The sequence below is a fragment of the Pelodiscus sinensis genome, chromosome 2 (assembly GCF_049634645.1).
Source record: "Pelodiscus sinensis isolate JC-2024 chromosome 2, ASM4963464v1, whole genome shotgun sequence".
Classification (NCBI taxonomy): Eukaryota; Metazoa; Chordata; order Testudines; family Trionychidae; genus Pelodiscus; species Pelodiscus sinensis.
Window position 1 is genome coordinate 192,822,469 of NC_134712.1, and position 22,428 is coordinate 192,844,896.

The window sequence follows — 22,428 nt, forward strand, 5'->3', positions numbered from 1 at the left end:
GAAAATTGAGCAAATTTCTTCTTGATGTAAGATCATTTGAGATTGATATTCATGTGGTGCTGCTTTAGATCCTGAAGGTAATCTGTCATAATCACAAATGTTAAAGAACATTAAGATAACATTTCCTAAATTGATGTATTTTGGTTTAGTAAAAAATACATAAGATTAGAAACTATCCTGCATAAAACTTGTGTGAATGTCATTCCTGATGTTTATATATGACTTTGCTTTATTTTTAGATTTTTGGTTTTAGATGATTTCATTACGTATTTTTTTAAAAAAATATTCATTACTTGAACTGTATGTAAAACATAAGGTTAAAATAAAATGAGTTCCTCTAATGGAATGGAGCTCTGGATATGTGCCTTATAAATAATAAATAAAATAATGCTGTCTCTTTCTGACAACCATATGATTTCATAAAATTAGTTTACTGTGAAGTATAGCATTTGATACTATACATGACTCAAAAGATGAAGCTTGTACAGTAGGAATAGAAAATTACTTCTGCTGTTTATTTTTTATCATAGGCATTTCATCTCACTGCCTATATTTGAGTTGCCATAAGCTTTCTCCAATATTGTAGATTTTTTTTCTGTGTTGCCTTGTTCTCCTGACGTTTCATCACTGATAAGGAAATTAATTGACCTGACAGGGGTCAGACAAAATATCTGTTGTTTTCCTGTATGTTTTTGCATTATGTCAAACAATACACTTGTTGTTATAGATTCTTATGTAAAATGGATAATAGTGCTAGTATGGTTAAGTGGAGTAATGCATTACCTTCTGTATGCCTGCTGAGTAAGCACTTAGTTTACGAAGTCAAACATTGCAGTCCTGGGTTTCAGATTGTTTGAGATTTGTTCCAGGAAGGGGAAATGGGTCTGTTCTCATAGGCGTGGAGTCATGAATGGCATTGCTGCTGACTTCAGCAGTGGAAAAGCCTCCATTTAAATAAACTTTGAAGCAACTGTTCAATATAATTATAATCAGTATAAATTTACTCAGAGGCTTGAGAGGGAGGATGAGTGTGAAGCATACCAGGCAGTTATCAAGTTAAACCACTTTCTCTTCATTGTTTCTGCCTTTCTGTTAATTGTTTATATGTTTCTATTGATTTTTTTTTTTTTTGGTGTGCTGGTTGAAATGTTTAATATGTGCCACTTAGTTTTTTGCCTGATAGGTTAATATTTTGTTTCATCTGAAGTGAAATTAAAAACATAGGATCCATTGCTGCTTATTTCTATTTCAAATAAAGTAATGGCAAGACTACTACCGAGAGAGGTTTAAAGAATGAACAACATGGCTACGTCTAGATTGGCATGATTTTCTGCAAATGCTTTTAACGGAAAAGCTTGGGAGGGAATTTGGGTGCAGGAGAGGGTAAAGAAGGGGATGCTGGCTCGGGGAGGGGACTCCAGACTAGAGAGTGTTGGGGCCAATTGGGGGGGCTGGGGTACTGATCAAGCCTCAGGACACGGAAAAAAAACCCCTGAATGGTTGTGGGAAGCAGGGTTTGTATTTCCCCCCTTAGTGCAGTGGTTGGCAATCTTTTTAAACCAAAAAGCCAAACTACATCAAAATTCGGAAACAGTGGTCAACAAAGAGCCAGTATAAGAATGCGTATTTGCATGACTGAAAATATAGAACGTAATATTATTGATAATGACGTGATGATTGATAGTAGCATAAATGAAACATTGTACTCACAGACTCTAATGGGACTTCTGCTGCTTCATCTTTTCATACATTTCTTTGAAGTTTACATCATAACTGGTCCAATCCAGCTTCATGCATGCATTCAGGCTGTCTTCTGTTAGTTTTATGGTGGGGGCTGAGGATGTGGGGGGGGCAGGAGTTTGGAGATGTGGGGGGCGTAAGGGGCTCAGGGCAGGGGGTTTAGATGTATGATTGGCTCAGGGTTGGGGTTTGGGTAGGTTCAGGAGTGTTATGATGCTGCGGCCAGATGCGGGCTGGGCCCCAATTGTAGGCTTGTTAGCCAGACTTCAGTTTTAAATAAAGCCCTTACTCACTTTCACTGGGTTTAGACAGGAGGTGTGGGCTCTGTGGGGTTGTGCTCCTGTGCATCTTAGAGAGAACAGTGGCAAGTTATGTGGTCAGAATGATGACCAAGATATATAAATATTTATACGTCTACTTTTATTTTAGCAATAGGAATGAAGCAAAATGGGCATCATTGTAGTTAGTGAGGAAAAAGCTAGAATAAGTAGGAGAAGTGATGAAGACCTCTCTTATGGTTTTATCTGTGTCCCAAGAAAGATGTGAATCTTACAAATGTAGTGAATGAAATTGCAACCTTGTGATTCTATTTGCAAGTGTGAGGCAAGAAAGCAGGGGAGTTTCAGGTGGCCTCTTGGGTTAGAGGCCTCAGTGACACACAGAGGATGATGATATACTCACAATGAGGAAACTTGTGACAATGAAGAAGAGGAGGTTTAGTAGGAAAGCTCATGTTTGGCTGTTTGAGATGATGGTATTAAACCCTATACTATATTTTATGGACACTTTCTTTATAGCAGGATGAGTTTAGACTGCTTTTATGTATCAGGAAAGCAACTGATTTTGAAATATCGAAGGACACGGGCAACAATTCCATCTGAGAGTCAGAGTATGCATAAATGCAGGAATTCAATCTTTGGAGTAGATTTTTTTTTTTTTTTTTAGAGCTAAAAGAAAAAAAAAAGTGGGTGGCTAAAACTTTAATTTACAGTTCATATTTTGAATCTTGTTTATAATGATATTGGCATTTAAGAGACAAAACAGTAAAATAAGATTAGTACATTAAACCAGTTTCATTGACTGATTCCTGATTATGATGATCATGGGCTGTGGTAACTCACATCTTAAATTTTTCTCAGTAAGATTAAGAATTTCCACAAATATACCATGACATCTGGCATCAGTAAATTCATTGAGGAAGAAAAGTGGAGTATTTCTCAGTGTTGGTTAAGATCTTACATTTGGATTTGAAAAGACTGACTCATTTTATAAATTTAGTTAATAAATAGCACAATTATTTGAGGCTTCACTTTTTTGTTCTATGTGTTTGACAGAAGAAAATGCAGTCAACACTGTCAGGCTTTTGTTGTTTAAGATAAATTCTTTGACACATTGACAATATGAGGCGTAAACAAGCACCCTTCCTTTGAGTTTGTAGTGTCTAGTTGATTCCTAAATTAATAGTACTTGTTTAAAATTTATTAAATCATGTTGTTGTACTAAGCTTCATGATTGTACGCATGAACATGGTACAGGTAGCTTGTCATTAAATAAGATTATTTAAATTATTTGCTTGCATCTATTCACTTGAAGTAGAGCCCCACTAGCAGTGCACAACATATCTGCACTGCCAGAGTCCTTTTGGGTTCCATGTACACTATCTCTGCCCTCACAGGAAGGCAGATGTGTGTGGCTGGATTGGCTTAAGGCCTTGTTCAAAACTGCCAGCTGCTTAGAATCCATTTCTAGTAATGAGACATAAGAAAGTAGTGGTGGGGAAGGGAACACTTGGGTTTGCAGGGTGTGGGGGAGGGGGAGGCCGTGCCTATTCATGTTCGGTTCCAAGTTGCCCTCATCTGGTACTATTGCTTCCAGCTGGGGGCTTCGTCCAAAACCCCTCTTGTCTACTTTTTTATACTTCCCCTTCTTTGGGAGTTGGCCTCTGTTTCATGCTGTCCCTTACTGAGGGGTTTCTACTCCTTCCTCACATATTCTGGTTCTGCCCTTACCTGTTCTCAGCATCCACCTGCCAATTTTATGCCAGTTGTTGACTACCCCTAAACCTTCACTCCTTCCATATCTAGTCACTGGTTGCATTCCATCCTATTTTTTCCTACTCCTGGTTAGCCTACCCCTTCGTTCATTTCCCTATTCACCTTTAATTACACTCTAGTTTTGTGCATATTAGTAGTTTCTTCTGATTCAGTGCAGCAACGTACAATTTTTATCACAATCATGGAGCAGCAATGGGGATAGGATATGTATATTCCCTTATGTCCATTTCTCTTCCCTACATTGTACATTTGAAGAAATTACAAAGATTAATTGGAGCATTTAAAATTATGTATTAGTAATCCTAAAGATAATGTATCAAACCAAAGGGGAAAACATAACTGTGATTGTGTGTGATTTTTTTGTTTTCATTGGAAACTGAAATTGGCCAATGAATCATGTTGAACCTAGTTAACCATTATTACTTTTAAAAAGCACTGTAACAGGTGTGATCAGCAATTACTTCATGTAATAGTGATACAATACAAGTCAGTTTGAATGTCCATTGAACTAAGTGAATCGGGGTTATCTGGAGTTGGCACAGGGAAATTGGGTGTTTTGCAGAGTGGGGTAAGTTATGCTAATGCGATGGTGGGCAGTCTGTGGCTCATTGGGGTTCTATGTGTGGTCCACAAGATATTTTGCTTACTATTGCTCATGCGCAGGGTTGCCAGATTCTACTAGTTTCTGTCCACTTTTTTTTTTCCTACCGGTATTACTGAAGTGACATGCATGTAAAACGCAACGGTGTGTGAGGTGAGATGCATGCTAACTGCACACAACATTGAATGGAGAGCTGTGTGCTTCCTGTGCATCCAATCAAAGTCTGGTGATGTTTCAATCGAGATACTCTGCAAATTTGAGGTATGCAAAAGCAGTTAGCAAAATTACCTTATCTCGGGAGACCATCTTAGTTCACTGAGATAAAGAGCTTCTCACGTGGCTCACTCACTAGCCTACATTGTCCATCACTGCTCTAGTGCAAGGGTGGCCAACCCATTAAAAGAAGAGAGCTGAAACAGCGGTGGAAAAAATGCAAAGAGCCGCACTGGAATTGTTGAGCAAAAAAAAAAAAAAGGACAAAATGCCCCTTTAAAAACCACAGGTTAGGCTTTTTGGCCACATCAGGCTCCCGCCAGCTGCCGCCATCTTGCTGACGCCCTTTTGCCACGTCAGATGTCTCCCCTGCACCCAGTGACCACGGGGAGCTGGGGGTCGTTTGTAGGGGTACATGGGGTGGCTTTGCGACCCTAGGAGAGGCTTCGCGAGTTGCATTTTTAGGGGTTGAAAAGCCACATGCGGCTCGTGAGCTGCAGGTTGGCCACCCCTGCTCTAGTGTTTCCAGATCAAGTAATCACCAAACTAGGTTACTTTTTCTCATTAGTGGTATTCATTTAGGTAACAGTTTTTGATAGTGCAGTTCATATACATACAATTGGTATTCTGAAACATTTTACCCAATCTAAATCTCTCATGCAATTTTTTTATTAATGCTTTTTGTTTTCTTCCACTATTAGATCTTCATTCTTCTGATCCTATTAATGAATGAATTGGACACTGCCCAAAATCCATTCTTACATAGTAGGAAGAAAATAGCCTAATTCAATACCATAGTTTCATGTAAAATATTAATTTATCTTAAGGGGAGATTTTGCTTTATTTAAACATTAGAGGATTAACAGAATGAGATGTAGCCTAAAATGGCAAAAAACATTCATAATTTCACATATAATTCAAAAAACTACATTAAAACAACACAAAGAGGCTGCACCCTATTTAAAAGCAGATTGTGAATGTTCTCACAGTCAGTTTAATTAGTTCTCTGTGCATACACTTGTGATGCTTCCAGGCGTTCCCAGGATTGAGAGGCATCTCACTGCCACCTACTATTAGTATGAAAAAGTCTTGACTGTGCCTGCTGTTGATCAGCTCTCTGATTCCACTAGCTTCTGGCCACTCAGATGCTAATGTTAGTGGAAAGCAACCTCCCTCCCCTTCCCTCTTCTTCCTCCCCCCCCTCCCTCCCCCGGTCAAGTCCCACAAGCATGACTTTGGAGTGCTCAGCGCCTCTTCGACTAAATGCTTACAGAATTCTCAGATTCTGTACTTCCAAAGGAATAGTACTGAAAACAGTCCACTCTTGAATTCCATCGCGTGTCTTGTGGGAGAGTTAGCTTGGTTCCCCAGACTTTTTCTTTAGAGCAGCTGCTGCAAAGTGGTTGTTATAGAAGTATTTTACCATTTAAACAACATTAGCCTTTATTTCTGGAACAGTGAAGCCTTTGGCTAGGAGGTGCATCAAATGAGCACTGCAACGGTATGTTGTTAGCTTGGGACTCTCTTCACTCTTCAGCTTTTAAGCAGGCTCCCTGCAAGCACTGCCTCCCTCTCCCAATTCATATGAGGCCATTGATGGCTGTTTCCCTTTGTCAGGGAGTGAGAGGAATGTGCAGTTTGCTGCATTCCTCACTCTGGCTGGGGGGTGCAGGGGGTAGGCAAACCTGGACCTGCCTCAGCTGGGGCACATACACCACTTCCCCCATTATGCCTGTTGGAGCTGCAGCAACTGTAGAACCATAGAATACTAGAACTGGAAGGGACCTTGAGAGGCCCCTGAGTCCATGGAGAGGCACTTATCATCAGGCCCCAAGCTATTGCAGTGTGAAAGGGCTGGGGTCATTCTCTCCCTGGGCCAGTCTGCACTCTGAACCCCTCCTCTCCAATCCCACCACAGAGCAATGATTTAAATGTAGAATGTACATTTTCATTTTATTTTCCAAAAAGCAAAAATTGAAATAAGGACCAGACAAAGTTTGGTGAATCTTCTAGTGGATTCATAAATAGAAAGTGTTTGGAAAAAAATTAATACTTGCTCATTTGCAGTATTATTTTAAGGGACCAGGAACATGTGATGGGAGTTTAAAGTCAGGCAGATGCCCTGAGTTTGTTTTGAGAGACCCTATTTGTAAGAAAACATTTGTAAGAATTCTTCATCAAGAATTTGGGATTTTCCACTTTTTTGTCATACTTAAATAATCATGATTTCTCATTTATTTCTTTATACAAGACTCTACTTAATCAGTGTTCTAGTGCAGTTGAGTAACTGATAGGGTTAGCAATTTCTTTAGAACATAAAAACGGCCATACTGGGTTAGACCAAAGGTCCATCTAGCCCAGTATCCTGTCTGTTGACAATGACCAATACCATATGCCCCAGAGGGAGGGATCACAACAGGTAATCCTCAGTCACACACCTCCAGAGAAACAGAGGCTGGGGATACCATTCCTACCCATCCTAGCTAATAGCCATTGATGGACCTCACCTCCATGAATCTATCTAGCTCTTTTTTGAACTGTGTTAAAGTCCTAGCCTTCTCCTCATCTTCTGGCAAGGAGTTCCACAGGTTGACTGTGAACTGAGTGAAGAAAAACTTCCTTTTGTTTGTTTTAAATCTGCTTTCTATTAATTTCATTTGGTGACCCCTAGTTCTTATTTTGTGGGAATAAGTAAATAACTTTTCCTTATTAACTTTTCTATACCAGTCATGATTTTATAGACCTCTATCATATCCTCCCTTAGTCTCTTTTCTAAACTGAAAAGTCCAAGTCTTTTTAATCTTTCTTCATATGGGACCTGTTCGAAACCCCTAATCATTTTTGTTGCCCTTTTCTGAACCTTTTCCTTTCATGACCATTCTCATATTTTGTAGACAAAAGATGTCTGCAAAATGTTTCCCTTTTTTATATAAAACGTCAGAGCACTCATCTTTGCTCATTGGTACTATGAAAGGTCCCAGATTTGATGGTGTCAGATTTAGGAGTTCAATTCATTTATACAAGTGGTTTGTGTTGATGTCGCTCTCCCTGCGTAGTGCATGAAACCAAATTATTCACTGTGCATCAAGGAAGATGGCTCTTTTATTTGATTATGGAAAGTGTATAACCCAGTGCTTTGTCCCATTTCTCCAGTTTGACACAAATAATATACGATTGATAAGATATCCAAAACATTGATAGATTATTTTAAAAGGTGTACTAAATTATAGAGGAGACTAAGAAATAATCTTATAATGCCTCCACGAAAGTAAGTTAATTGCAGTATTATTTATTCAGCAATATGCAAAAAGCCATGGAGAGAAACTTTTAATTGGGACTATCTCAGTTAGTGAAATACAGGTTGAACCTCTCTAGTTTGACACCCTCAGGACTTGTGCCAAACCAGAACATTTGCCACCGGAGGTCAATATTGTCTAACAACATTACCAGTACTTCCACTGCTTACTGGTCTCTTGGAAGATGTTTAAAGGTAAATTAGAGCTGAATAACAACACAGAGAACCAGGTCTGGTGGCTGTAAACAAGATGGTCAGCATTACCGAACATCATATTTCTTAAAATATGATCAGAGAAATATTTTTATAAGTAACTTTATCGTGCAATAAGATCCTAGTTTTGATGGAAAGTCTATTTTACTATCAAAACAGATTTTTTTATACAGTTACACACACACACTTTTGCTACTTTAAAAAAATATTTGATTATCCATTAAAACTGAAGTGATACAACACATGAACACTGATTATATAAATAGAGAATAACCAACGGATGATTTTGTGATTATTTGCTGGTCACTTTTTAATATTTAAGGTTCTTTCTTCTGTTGAAATATAACTAAGGAAACATTCTTCTAAATCTAAATTATATGCTTCAGATATGATTTCAATAAGCTCCCAAAATCCCATATAGGAGTCTAATATTAGGACGCTTATTTTTACAGGAAAATACTTCTCATAAAGTGGGTTATGACCAAAGCATTCCAACTGTCACATCCACACAGAGATAATTCCAAGTGTTTTATTTTAATGATCGAAGTATGATGCTTGGCCACGGTCCACCACCACCTAAGCACATAACAGAAACAATCCTATCCAGCTTGTCTTTCTTTGCACATTTATTTTTTAGTTTGCTGATAAACAGAAATGGAAAGCCCAGAACTTTCAAGATGTTAGGTTGGATGTTAGGCTGGACAGACTAGAGCCATTAAATCATTTTTATGAACCTGTAAGTGTAGCTGTAGCGTGTTTGTGATGAGATTTAATTGTAACTGTTATTTTTAAATGAGAAGTGTAGTATTTAAACTGATTTAAATAAAAACAATTTTTTTTTTAAATCACTGATTTTTATCCATTCTGGACAGAGCCGATGGTGCCAGACACCTCGCCAGAGAAGACCAATTTGTTGTCTTCACTGAACAAGACCCTCATGCTGACACCTTCCATAGCAGCTGGTGACAGCTTTGATCCCTGCCAAAGCTATCTAGCAAACCCCAGCCACCATACCATCTAGCTGCAAAAGAACAGTTTGGAAATATTGCATCCCATCCAGGGGCACTGATTTCCTCCTTACACATCTGCACCAGATCTGTTGGTGTGGAAGCTATTTACCAAAAAATAAGCAGCAACACTTACATTCTATTCCCTCCGATTGCAACAGTAAAAGGCTGGATTTCTTTGGCCACAGTTTATATCACAGCCACCCTATAATTTATAGTGGCCAATTATGTTGCTCTCCTCTCCAAATACGACCACAAAAATTACTCTTAAGTTTAATGATTTTAGTAATGATATCCCTGAGGCAAAAAGACAACAATTTAAAGCTGTCATCAGAGGATCACACAATCTCCTTCACCACACTCCAGGCTGTTCTTGATGCTGTGAACACTCTTGCTAGTCCATGGCTTATGTCATGAGATATGAGTTGTGGTTGGACTCTTTCTCCTTTCCATTGGAGATAGAATCGGTCATAAAGGATTCAATGGAGAGAAATTCTTTGCTGCAAAGACCAATGAGGCCCTAGATGCCATGAAGGACTCCAGGCCTGCTCTTGGCTCCCTTGGCATCCACACACCGGCATAGAGGCAGTGACAGGACAGAGAGCAGCCATATTTATGACCACAATATCCCTCTTACACTCAGCAGCAGTAAAAACCATACAAGCAAGCAGCACTTCAGTGACACAGATCCAGGTCTCAGTGCTGACACTTCATTGATGGAGTCCTAGCTCCCTAAACTGAACAAGCAATTTTGAGGGATTAGTTGAGCATTTGGAAAATCTTACCCTCTCCAGCTCTTCCAACATCTGATGCGTTTTTTGATCACTGCTCGCTCCTTTCTATAATAATTGGCATGCCATCTCCTCAGACAGATGGGTCCTGCAATAAGGATGTTAAAATGTGGATAATCAACTAATTGAGTAATTGATGGAATTTTGATTAGTTGATAAGCCTGCATGCCCAGCTCCTACTACATTTAAACTGCGGAGCCACAGCAGGGTTAACTCCCTGGTGTGGCCCGAGCTGGCACTAAGCAGTCCCAACTTGCACCATCCCCTGGAGCTAACCCTGCTGCAGCTCTGCCTTTTAAATGTAGCAAGAGCTTCTAGGCTCTTACTACATTTAAAAAGCAGAGGTGCAGCGTCTGAGACCGGTTACGAGTCAGAATAGCTGGTTTCCGGCTCATGACCGGTTCTCTGCTGTGTCTCTGCCTCCCTTGCCCTACCTCACAGATACAGTGTTGGGGGGAACTGCCTTTTAAACTGGCTCCCCCCTGCTCTGTCTCCTGTTCTCCTCCCATGCTGCCTCTGATAGAGGCAGTGGGGTGGAGGGGAGAAGTGACTCGTTGAGTAGTGACTCAATTATCCAATAAGCCCAGGTTTGTCGACTACTCATCTAGTCGCTTACATCCCTATCCTGAATACCAGCTGATTAGGCTACACCATACCCTTCATAACAATGCCTCTTCAAAGACCACTCTCACAATCACTTGCTTCACCAAGAGGTCCATCTCCTTCAACTTGGACAAGTACAAATTCTACTGCTCTAAGTGGGAAGGGATTCTCTTCCCATTGCTTTCTGAGAGAAAGCAAAAATGGTGGGTACAGTTCAATTCTTGACCTCACAGGCCTCAATAGAATAGGCCTCTCAGGCCTCTATCTGTCTACCTGTTAGTCCATTGGGCTCCTAATTGAGCATAGGGCCTCCACGGTCATTCTCCATCTCTTGTGATCCTTAGTGATAGGCTTGATTTGATCCCATGTTAAGCCAGCTGCTTTTATTTCATCCAGGAATCTTCATTGCCATGTTTGTTTGGGACGTCCCCTTTTCCCCTTTGAATTCCATTCTAACGCTTGTCTCATGATTCTCTTAGTGTTGCTCTGGACAATGTGCTATGCCTCCGAGCCATACAGGAGAACTGATTTCACATTGGAAGTGAAAATACGTAGTTTTGTTCTTGTTGAAATAGCTCTTGTACCCTAGACGGGTCATAGTATGGCAAAGCTTGAGAGCAGTACAGGCCTCAATAGATCTATAAAAAAAAAAAAAGCAGTGTGTCAAAACAGTGACCCTCAACCTTTATTCCAGCATGGGAGTAGAGGCATTGGTTTTCATCTCAACCTTCTCTTGTAACCTCCACATTACATCCAGCTCACATATGTTTTCTCCAATTTGTGCATGTCACAGTCACTGCCAATATAAAGTGTTACCGTTTGGCCTCTCTACAGTGCCGAGAGCTTTTTCCCAAGATCCTGGCACTGGTAATGGCGCATCTCAGAAAGAATGGAGTCATCATCTTCCTTTATCTAGACAGTTGCCTCCTAAAGGCTCATTTCTTTCAGGATGCATGATGAAGAATGCTCTCAAGCATCTGCTGTTTTCACCCCTTTGGCTTGCAAATAAACACAGGCAAATCCACACAGATGCCTACCCTAGCAACTACAGTTCACAGGAGCCCAGCTTGTCGTAATAACTGATACTGATTTTTTTTCCCCATGTGACAGATTCAACACCCCACCATGGCCTTAGTCAAATAACTGCAGGGCAGCCCTGCAAGTCATGGCCCGTGACTGTCTACAAATACTCTGACATATGGCCACCTGCAGTGTTGTCATCAAAACTTCACATCTCTTTAGGTGGTACTTCCAGGTCTGGCTGAACACAGTATATAGACCAAATGTTGCATGCCATCACCAGGGTCCTTTCCATCCCTCCCACAGTCAGAGACTCTCTCACGAGGTGGTTGTGGAGTTCCCTTCACACAACTTTCTCTGTAACTATCACCTGGATTCTTCCCTTATAGGATGGGAAGTACATTTTGGACACCACAGTGCACTGGGGTTGTGTTCCGCCACAGACATTTCAGAAATTTCACTTTACATAAATTTGCTTAAGCTTTGTGCTAATTGTTACGCCTGCTTCCAGTTCCTCCCTTTTATTGAGAACCAAAACTTCAGGATTTACACTTGTATGTTTTACTTAAACTGATGGGGATGGGGGGAGAGCTCGATTCCACTTACTCTGCATGGAATCTATAAGACTCTGGAGCTGGTGTCTCCAGCCTCTTACCTTTCAGGAGTTCTAAATACTACTACAGACTTACTCAGCAGGTCCTTTCCCTGGGAACCCAGATGGGAGATAAATGACAATGCACTGCACTCTATTTTCAATCTCTGGGGCTATCCCACAATGGATCTATAGCATCTACTGTATGTGTACATCTCTCTTCCCTAACATCACATTTTTTTATTTGCATTTTCTTTTAGAAAGCTACTTCCTCTTGTTCCTAATTTTAAAATGATATGCTTTTCTTATTTCCCTTCTTTCTCATCTGGCACAATGTCCAGTTCCCTCAAGTGAAAGAAGAAAGTAGTGCGCTCTTGTGACACAGGCTAGTTCCTGCAAACAGAGGAAACACAGCTTCTTTACCCAAGCTACTGTAGATATTGATGTTGGCGACATGGAAAGTTTTAGGCAACCTTAACTGTACCTTAGAAACTTTTATTTTCAGTCACTTTGCGAAACTGTAATAATTCAAGGTGAAATTATGTTTGCTTTTTGCCTCATGCTGAATTTGTTTAGGAAGTTTTTCAGTAGAAATGGTTCAGCCATTTCAGATAATGGCTTTAGAGGAAAAAAGTGGTTTTGCCAATGTTAAACATTTTCCAACCGTTTCTTTGAGCCTTGGCATCTATGTAATTTGAAGCAGGAACTTGAAATTAGCCAAAGTGATGGTGTAGTGTTGAGTGACGGGTGCCTTTCCCAGCTCCACGAAAATCCATTGCAATTTAGCTAAGGATATAAATCTTTGAAAATTCTAATTTGTACATCATCAGTAGATTTCATCACAGATTTGCTGTTAAAATCTCTGACTATTCCATCTTTACTAAATGTACTCCAGTTACAGAGCTCCCTACATATCAAAGGGATGTCAGAAAATTGGGTGGTTGGGCAAGAAAATGGTAAATCAGATTAAATATTGATAAATGCAAATTCATGTATATTGGAAAACATCCCAACTAATGATGGATTTAAATTAGCTGGTACCATTAAAAAAAAAATCTCAACGTAATTCTGGATAATTTTCTGAAAACATCTGCTCAATGTCCAGTGACATTTAAGAAAGCTAATGGAATAATAGGAACCAACCAGGAAAGGGACGGATTAAAAGATAAAATATAATGCCACTATATAAATCTATCAAACACCCACACCTTGAACACTATATGCGGCTCTGGCCATGCCATCTCTAAAAAGATATTTAAATTACAGAAGGACAACAACAATGATTAGGGATATAGAACTGTTTCCATATGAAGAAAGATGAGAAAAGATTGGGATTCAGCTTGGAAAAGTGATGGCTGAGGCAGGATATGAGAGAGATTTATAAAGTCACAAACAGTGTGGAGAAAGTGAATAAGGTAATGTTATTTACCACTGTGTAGAACATTTGTACTGGGGTTTCTCAAAGAAATGAATAGGCAGCATGTTTAAAACAAATACTAGGAAATATCCATAATGCAGTCATCCGGTGGAATTTGTTTTGTGAATGCCAAAAGTATAAAGAATTCAAAAAAGAATAAGTGTATGGAATAAGGGTTCATCAATAGCTATAAGCCAAGCTGGACAGGGATGCAACTCCATGTTTTCTGGGTGTCTCTAAACCTCTGACTGCTAGAAGCTGGAGCTGAATAACAAGAAGTGAATCACTCTCTAAATTACCCAGTTGTGTTCTGGTACCCTGAAGTTTCTGGGCTAAATGGACCATTGGACTGACCTTAATGGCCATTCTTATGTTCTTACCAAGTTTTCTGCATTTGTTCCCTTGCCCTATAGCCACTACCAACAGTTTGCATCAGTTTTGACATATCTGCTACATGTGTTTCTCTTCATCCTCCTCTCCCAGGTTGTCCCCAGATTTTGGGGGTGTGTGAACATAGGGTGCTTCTCAACCTGCCTCCCGAACTGGCTATTATATTTTAAGGTTTCCCAGATCCTTGATGTCAAGTATCAGAGGGGTAGCCGTGTTAGTCTGAATCTGCAAAAGCGACGAGGAGTCCTGTGGCACCTTATAGACTAACTGAAGTGTAGTAGCATAAGCTTTCGTGGGCAAAGACCCACTTCGTCAGATGCATCTGACGAAGTGGGTCTTTGCCCACGAAAGCTTATGATCCTACACTTCAGTTAGTCTATAAGGTGCTACAGGACTCCTCGTCACTTTTGCAGATCCTTGATGTGGTGATGAAATAACTTCCAAGCTGCTTTCTGGTTCGGGGGGGGGGGGGGAATTCTTGCTCCCCAGCCTGTCCCAGGTAATCCTGAAAGTACTAGTAGGGGTGTTCCTTCCCAGTTCTCCCTACAGGCTTTCTACCATATGCTGTGTTTATGGGAATGGAATGTAGGATGTTTCTTCCTAGGTTTTCCTAATGATCTCCCAGTTCCTTTTGAAGATGACAGACTCAGTTATCCCCTGGCTCTTAGAGTTGTTGATCTTTGAAATAGTTGCAATCTCTGCTAGCTTAGATGCACCCAACATTAACAATATACAAAAGTATCTGAGCTGAGGAAGGGAGCCTCTACATGAAAAAACCAGAAGAAATGTAACTAGGTCAATCCATTATGGTCCAATTTAAGCATTAATGTTAGAACAAAGGAGATTTAACAAAAACCTAGTCACTTATCTTGATCTATACTTTTATAAAACATAGTTGTAAGTATAACTATGCTCTTTACTGTAATTCTTTAGTGAATAACCACATTGCAACACAAACTTACAAATAGTAAATGAAGTCCTGTAGCTTAATAGTTACGGTTCAGACAAACTCTGATTCCAAAGGTTCAGGATTAAGCCTGGTCCATTGTGTATCCCAAGAACCTTTTAATCCTTTCATCTTTGAAGAATTTATGGTGTGTAGTTTGAAGGGGAGGAATGTTATTAAAGAAGGTAAGTTTGTTTCTTATTCATATAATGCCATCTCAATATCAGGAGAAAGTATCTTTTTTTAGGTACATCTCATTTATCCCCAACTTAGACGACTATATCCTGAGAGAGGTGTATTTCAAATTCCTTAAAATAGAAGAGTCTTTACTGCTGTTTTAGGGTTTGTAATGTTATCTCAAAGAGAACTTGTGTTTTTTCAGGATGTCTATATTTAGCCAGGAGGAATAGTCCTTTTTAAAGCAAATTGAAATGAGAGTATGAGAGCGTGAAATTATCAACAGCGCTGGTGCACATTTACATTACTTCTACATACTCTTTTGAATGACCACACAACAGAACAAGTACTTTGTTTCCACTATGTTGATTTTTCTTGACAAAACATGGCAGTCTATCCAAAGGAGGGTGTTTAGCCAAGATAAATATAAAATTTATGATTAAGCAAGTGTTTCCTTATTATAATCCCTAAAGAGAATTTGAGACTTGTTAAATATGACATGTCTTAAGTTCTTCTAGGAATGAATTGTCCGCTGTACTTTGAATGCTGAAATACAACCAAACCAATGCAGTTTAAAATGTTAATCTTATCTGTAAAGCAAAACAATTCTGCCTACACATTTGAATAGCAAAATTCACGAATGTGAAATTTGTACGTAACATCTTCCTGCAATTTCACAGACCTGTACAGAATCCAAAAATATTTTAGGATGATTTTGCCTATAAGATGTGTTGTAAACGGGGGCAAGCAAATCACAGTTTGGAAAGAACAGCCATGCTTTACATTTCTGGCATGTTTCTTTAAAAAAGACTATAAATTCAACTTTCTGAAGCAAACTACAATGAGTGTCAATATAGTGTGTTAAATTCACTCTGCAATTACTTTATTAGGGCAGTAGTTTCTTGATAACTTCTTGGTATCATAGTTGTATTTGTAGTGTGGTGTTTTAATTATATTGTGAATGAACTTAGTGGAAATGTAGTGGCCTACTGTATTCCTTGAAGAGTTATGTGCTTCCAAAATCCAGGACAGCATTAGATGTCAGCCCAGAATTTGTCCTCCTTACGTTTTGTCTTCACATCTGAATTAATGTTAGTTTGCACAGATTGTATGTTAGGTTATATATAAGAAACAGGCCTCCATTTGCTTGAACTCAGTCCGCCAAAGACTTCTAAAAACTTACGTAGTCTGCAAACAGGCGTGGTTGTTTCACATTAAGATGTTTTGTAGAATTATAAAGCAGCTTTTCTTGTGCTTTCAGATAAAATGTTGACATCCACTAATGAATGAGATACCATCTGTAATAATTAAGGTTATTCTACTTGTTTTCCCCTGCAGCACAACTTCTAAAGGTTTAGAGAAGATAGGGAGAGAACCACTAAGAAAGCTATAGCAGTATTGTAAGTACTGCACTGAAAAGAAAATGTGAATTAAGAATGTTATAAAGAGGCTGTCCATTTATATTTGGGAAAAAATGAGCTACATTAAAGGATTGCATGTAAAATACAGAGCAGGATGTATTGTAGGAATTGTGTTAATAATTTATAAGGAAAAAACTGTCGTCTTGTAAAATCTGAATTGTATCCTTATTCAGTGTAATCAGGAATTTACCAATAGCAGTGAAAAATATTTCCCTAGCCAACAAAGATTGATCTAGTTTATATACATTTGTTTATTTAAAACTATCAGAATTTAGAAAATTATTGTAGTTTTGCAGGTTTGTCATTTGTTTTAGTGACTTATTGTTTAGGTTATTTTGCAGAATTATTTATTTGCTGATTTATTTATGTATTTCATTATTTATTTATTTGATTATTTAGTAAATTATTTATCTGATGAATTATTAATACATCTTCATGACATGCTTTAAATTATTTATAACTTAATTTTGAGTTTATTGCTTTTCGACGCTGCATTGTTACTGACTAGTTTTGATTTTTTTTTTTTACTTTAATTTTCAAGAACCAAGTATTAGCTCTAAGGGAAAAGTGTAGTCATTGCAAGATCCATGGATGTTTTTCATATGAAGTAATTTACCATATAAAAACAAATTGTATATAGCTGTATTTTTCTTAACATTACAGTTTACCTGTATGAGTTTTTACTCCACTTATTCCTAGAAATATAAATATTAAATGACTGACCTTCAGCAAGGAAAAAAAATTAGAAATGTATAAAAATAGTGTTGTTTCTTATACACCTATTCATTATTGTTCTTATAGTTGTGGAAGTTGATTCCAGTATTTTTGGTATATAAAGATGCTTTTTTTAAATGAAGACTCTTGATAGCAAAATATCTTTTCTGTTAAAATCATAAGAATTCTTCTCAAGGGGTGAATCAGTTCTACTGTGACCTTTTAAAACGTGATATGTATATGCACATACAATGTGCAGATGTATATGTCAGATTAAAATTTACACATACATACTGTCCTCCCATTTAAGACAATTTTGCAATTCTTGGGGGCAGATTTTTTTTATATCAATAGAGAATTTATAAATTCCTCATACTTCACATATGTTTTCCCATAGGTCAATAACTGTTAGCCACTACTTTATGTAATTCCCAAAGAACCATTGTTAGTGTACAGAACATCTGACCAGCTTTTGATGGTGCTATCTTTAGGCAGGTCTCTTAAATCTGGGTTTTCGCTCAATGAAATATTGAAATTAAAGGCTAAATTCTTGCTTCATATATGAAAGTCAGCTTCTAGGAGTTTTGTACATATATCTGAGATATGAATATGTCAGTATAACTTACTGTTTATGGCCCCTGTGATCTGAGAAACTATTAATGTTGTATCTAAACTTATCTATTTAACTTCCGAATCTAATAAGTAAATTGCCTTTTTAATCTGACTCTACCTGGTACCCTGTACGAAAGCATACGCTCCTTCCTACCTTATAGGAAAGCGTAGTGACTAAGGCCCTATTGCATTGCACTAAAGGGGATTTAATGAACAGGGCAATGCAGTAGTTCCCATAGAAAAGTGCCGTGTGCATAACATGGCCTTTATTCTATGTTTAGTGCTTGAAATGAATTACTATATACTTTAAAGTTTTAACACAGCATGGAAAAGCTGTATTGTACGTTTCAAGTTAGGATGCTGTTGAAATACAGTAGAAATGGCCTCTGTAGACAGGTTTCACTATAGAACTTAAATTATGCATGTGTATATCCAAATTCCTTATTTTGAAATATTGAATGTATGAATATTTAATTGGTATCTTGCTTTAGTATCTTCATATGCTTGCCTTAAAGGAAGCTGTTTCCTTTGATTTATATACATGGATAAAAATGTGTATACAGTATGTATCAATGGCTTTTTCTTTCTATAATATTAGATGAGCTGTGGTAGATAATGATAGTAGTTAAAGATTTTTATTCTGAGATTTACCACTGTTGTGTAAAACACATGTAGGTGGTATATCTTTTGGATTATTTTACTTTCTAGAAATATTTTATATGTTTAGAGAGGTCAGATAGATTGCAACTCTTAATACTCTGAAAAAGCCCAAATATTTTCACTATTTTGGGAAGAATTTGTGAATTGTTTTGTTTTCTCTCTATTTGAACACTTTGGTTGAACCTGAAAACTGCAAGGGAGTTCCTTAATAAACATTAAAGTTATATGTCATGTTTGCTAAAATTTTGTAGTTACTCTTATTTTGCTGCATACGTGAAATCTTATTGTTGAGTGAGATCTGTTACGCATTGTTACAGATAACAGCAGGTAAAGTGCTGTCAGTATAGTCTGTTTCAAGTTTTTCAGTGTATGAAACATTTCCTGAAATATGCATTACTATAGTTACAAGGGTAATATAATGAAGCTTATGTGTTGGCACTGAGAGTAGCTACTTCATAATTATGACAAGTGGAAGTACAGCCAAAGGTGCATTAAGCAAGAGAGTTCTTTCACACCTAATCCTTTTTCTGGATGGCACAAAAAAATGAATTTAGTCCCTAAACTACTGTATTTTTAAAGCACTGATTCAGTTGTCCTGAAATGTGTTTTGTGGCTTTTATATTATTTTTGTTCATAGTTCAAGAACTGAAGTATAGAACTTTTGCTTGTTGACCTAAGCACTACTAAGGACTCAAAAGGAACTTAAATTCTGGAAACAATTCTACAGTGTTAATACATATTTCTGCTTTAATATATTTTAGTTTATATACATTTAGTTAAAGGCATAATTTCATATTTCTAGAAGAGAATTATTTGTGACCATGTGCATGGTATGACTATAAGGATGGCTTTCCTCCTGCAGTTAAGTGGGAAAATGCTGATTTTTTTTAAATAGTTTTGTAAGCGAATTTTATCATCTTGTAAAGTGCTAGACCCACTGTCCTCGTAACTGAAGTCTGCTATTTAGCATCAGGAAAAGGAAGTACAAGCCACTCCAGGCTGACCCAGTGTTTTTAAGCCCCTCTTGGGATCCTGCTAGTAAGGGTGAGAGGGTAATTCATTGCTTAGGGTTATTCAGTTCTTGGCCTGCTGCTGAAATTACTAACCAAGATGATGTACTTAAAGTACTGCATGGGAGCTTTTTTGGGGATAGGGCAAAACACTATATTTATTGGTAATACATATAGCAACCAACATTTATCATATGATCTATTACACACTCACTCACTCACTCACGCTCCCTCACTCTCATGCTCTGTCTTGTTGCTTCCCTTAAGTGCACTGGCCAGGTGAGTTAGATGGGGGAGGGGTGGAGCTGGGCGTCTGCCAATCGGGATTGATGCTCCTATGTTGACAGATTTATTGAAGCATAAGCTTTCGTGGGCAAAGACCCATTTCATCATGTACTTTGATTTATAGTAGCTCCTCTCTCACGCAACTCTAATATCATATGCATATACAAAATCTGTGTGAGTTATCATATGCATATGCAGTTAGTTGTCTCTGGCACCTTCTTCCGGGTGTTGTCTTAATGTTGCCACATTCTTCAAAGAAGGTACTTCCAAAAGATGGCACCTGCTGCTGACTCCCAAAGCAGCCATATGTCCAGTCTTCTTTCAGTGAGTCCATTTAACAGATCTTATTGTCCTTGGATCTGGCTTCCATCCCCTCTCTAGCTGTTGCAACTCTCTGGAAGTGCTTTCCCACCTTATCCATTCACACCTTATTCAACAGGGAAATCTTTTAAGTAAAAGGGGAGAGATCTGTTCTGGTACAAAAACATTCTCTTTACCTTACGTATTTTTAGGGACTTTTCTACCAAAACTTAGTACAAAGTTTCTGTTTCTATATGAAAAGACACACAGTTTCTATATAAAAAGGGCTTAATACAAAGAGACATAAAAGGACTTGATACCAAGTTAAAAACTTAATGCAGAGATTATATGAAGATGATCCACAGTCATGAAAATGATTAATACAGACATGTATCTACATTGATAACAATGACAATATTTTTTGTGATATGGATACTTTTATTTATCAGGAAGCAAAGTGAAATGACTAACACACTTCACATAAGCCACTGACCTGCCATCTGATAGAGCAGTGGTCCCCAACTTTTTTATGCCGCGGACCAACAAATCCATTCAGAAACGTTTGGCTGACTGGTAACGTTTGATTTGCATACTTGCATATTCATTATACAAATAATGAACATGCAAATATTGTTTCCTGTCCTTCTAGCCCCTACCCTGACCCTTCCTTCCCAGTGCCTAGCACCCTTTGACCACCACCACTACGCTCCATGCAACTTTTGACCCTTTAACCTCTGACCCCTACTAGCCCATGCCAACACCTGCCATTACTGCTGTCTGGGCAGGGGTAGCGGCACCCATGCTCCTTCCTCCTTTGTGCCCTCTCCTTCCCCAAGCATGTTTTGCACTCCCAAAGGCAGGGGACGAACACGGAGCCTTGATCATTACTGAGCAGGGAGGGAGGTACTTTCTGCTTCTCCATCTCCTGCTGCTGCCTCAGTCCCAATGCAAAAATCAGCCACCATGGCTGTCGGAGCCAAGCCGCCGTGAACCGCTGGCTTCAGCTGTGGCAGCCACTGTGGTCCAGCAGCCAGCAGTTCAGAGACTGGTACCAATCCACAGACCAGCAGTTGGGAACTGCTGGGATAGAGAGTCTGTTATCTGACTTCAGGTGTACTACTGAATAGTATGGTTCTGTAGACGTCAGATTGGATTCTATTTAAACTCCTGCCCTAAAGATAAAAGGATTTACAAACTCTTAGTAAATTCCTCTGAATAATATACTCTCCCTGTCATGCTAAATTAATATTTAGTATTTGTCGTCTTTTGTCTTCACCTTCTGTTGGCTGTTCCTACAGAGTCTGTGGAATACCTCTATACAGTATTTTATGTCATCCATCACTATGGTATTATGGAAACACCAAAAGAAGTAAATATCTCCCACTCAGCAACAAGGTGGGTGAGGTATTCTGAGTTGATTATCTCACCTACCTTGTCACTCTATTAGCCTGAGACCCTCATGGCTGCAACCATACTCCCAGGTAATTTTATCCAAATAACACAGTAGTTGTACGTTCTTTTAAAAGAGATAGTAGGGAAGTATTCATGGACTTCAGGTAAATTACAGCAGTTTAGTTTTAGGAAATAAGGAGCAGCAAGCAGTGGATGACCAGCCAGTTGTCTGCAAAGCTGTTTCTTTTGCTTTATATACATGGTTAAAAACGTGTGCACAGTATGTATTAATGACTTTTTTTCTTAGATGAACAACTTAGATAATGATAGCCTCAAGATTTTTATTCAAAGATTTACCACTATTGAGTAAAACATGCAGCTGTGACATCAGGCAGTAAAGTCTGCTTTTGAAACGAAAGCTAGTACTGCTTCATGGATGAAACAGAATTTGCTTGGTCTCGAGCAGTGTTTCCTTTTGCCACAATGAGACTTATTACCTATGTAATTAGGATGAAACAAACATTTACAGTACAAAAAGAGGTGTCGTTTTTACCTGGGTCAGCCTGGCCATATGAAAATAGCAGTGAAGACATAGCAGCTCTGCCTTTAATTTGGGTTAGCAGCTCAAGGTTATAGGTTTCAATTTGGTTTGCTAAGCTGAGTTAAAAGCCCAGTTGTCATGTCTTCACTGCTATTTTAGCCCAAACTAGCTAACTTAAGCTGGTATCTTTTTTTCAGTGTAAATGCACCCAGAATATAGATTTGAGAGGAGTGAACCCATCTTTATAATTTATGTATTTCAAAAAGTATGCTCAAGGAATTAGTAGAGAAATATTAATATCTTTCAATATAATATTTGAATTGAAAATATCTGCATTGGATTAGGTAAAAATGAAGGTTAAAGAAATTGATAATTTACCTTGTTTGCTAGAAAAGATACTCTTCAGCATATTTTTTCAGTGTGCAATGCAAGAT

At 38.4% G+C, this 22,428-nt stretch overlaps 1 protein-coding gene across 6 annotated transcripts in view; it reads left to right on the forward strand.

Moving 5' to 3' along the window:
• Positions 1-22,428, forward strand: part of TBC1D5 (TBC1 domain family member 5) — a 515,710-nt gene that overhangs the window by 17,273 nt on the left and 476,009 nt on the right. The window contains exon 2 of one of the 6 annotated variants that reach the window (XM_075922101.1): positions 16,398-16,459. The exons of the other annotated variants lie outside the window; for them this stretch is intronic. The gene's annotated coding sequence lies outside the window, so the exon portion shown is untranslated. The remainder of the gene's footprint in view (positions 1-16,397; positions 16,460-22,428) is intronic. 6 annotated transcript variants of the gene reach the window in all.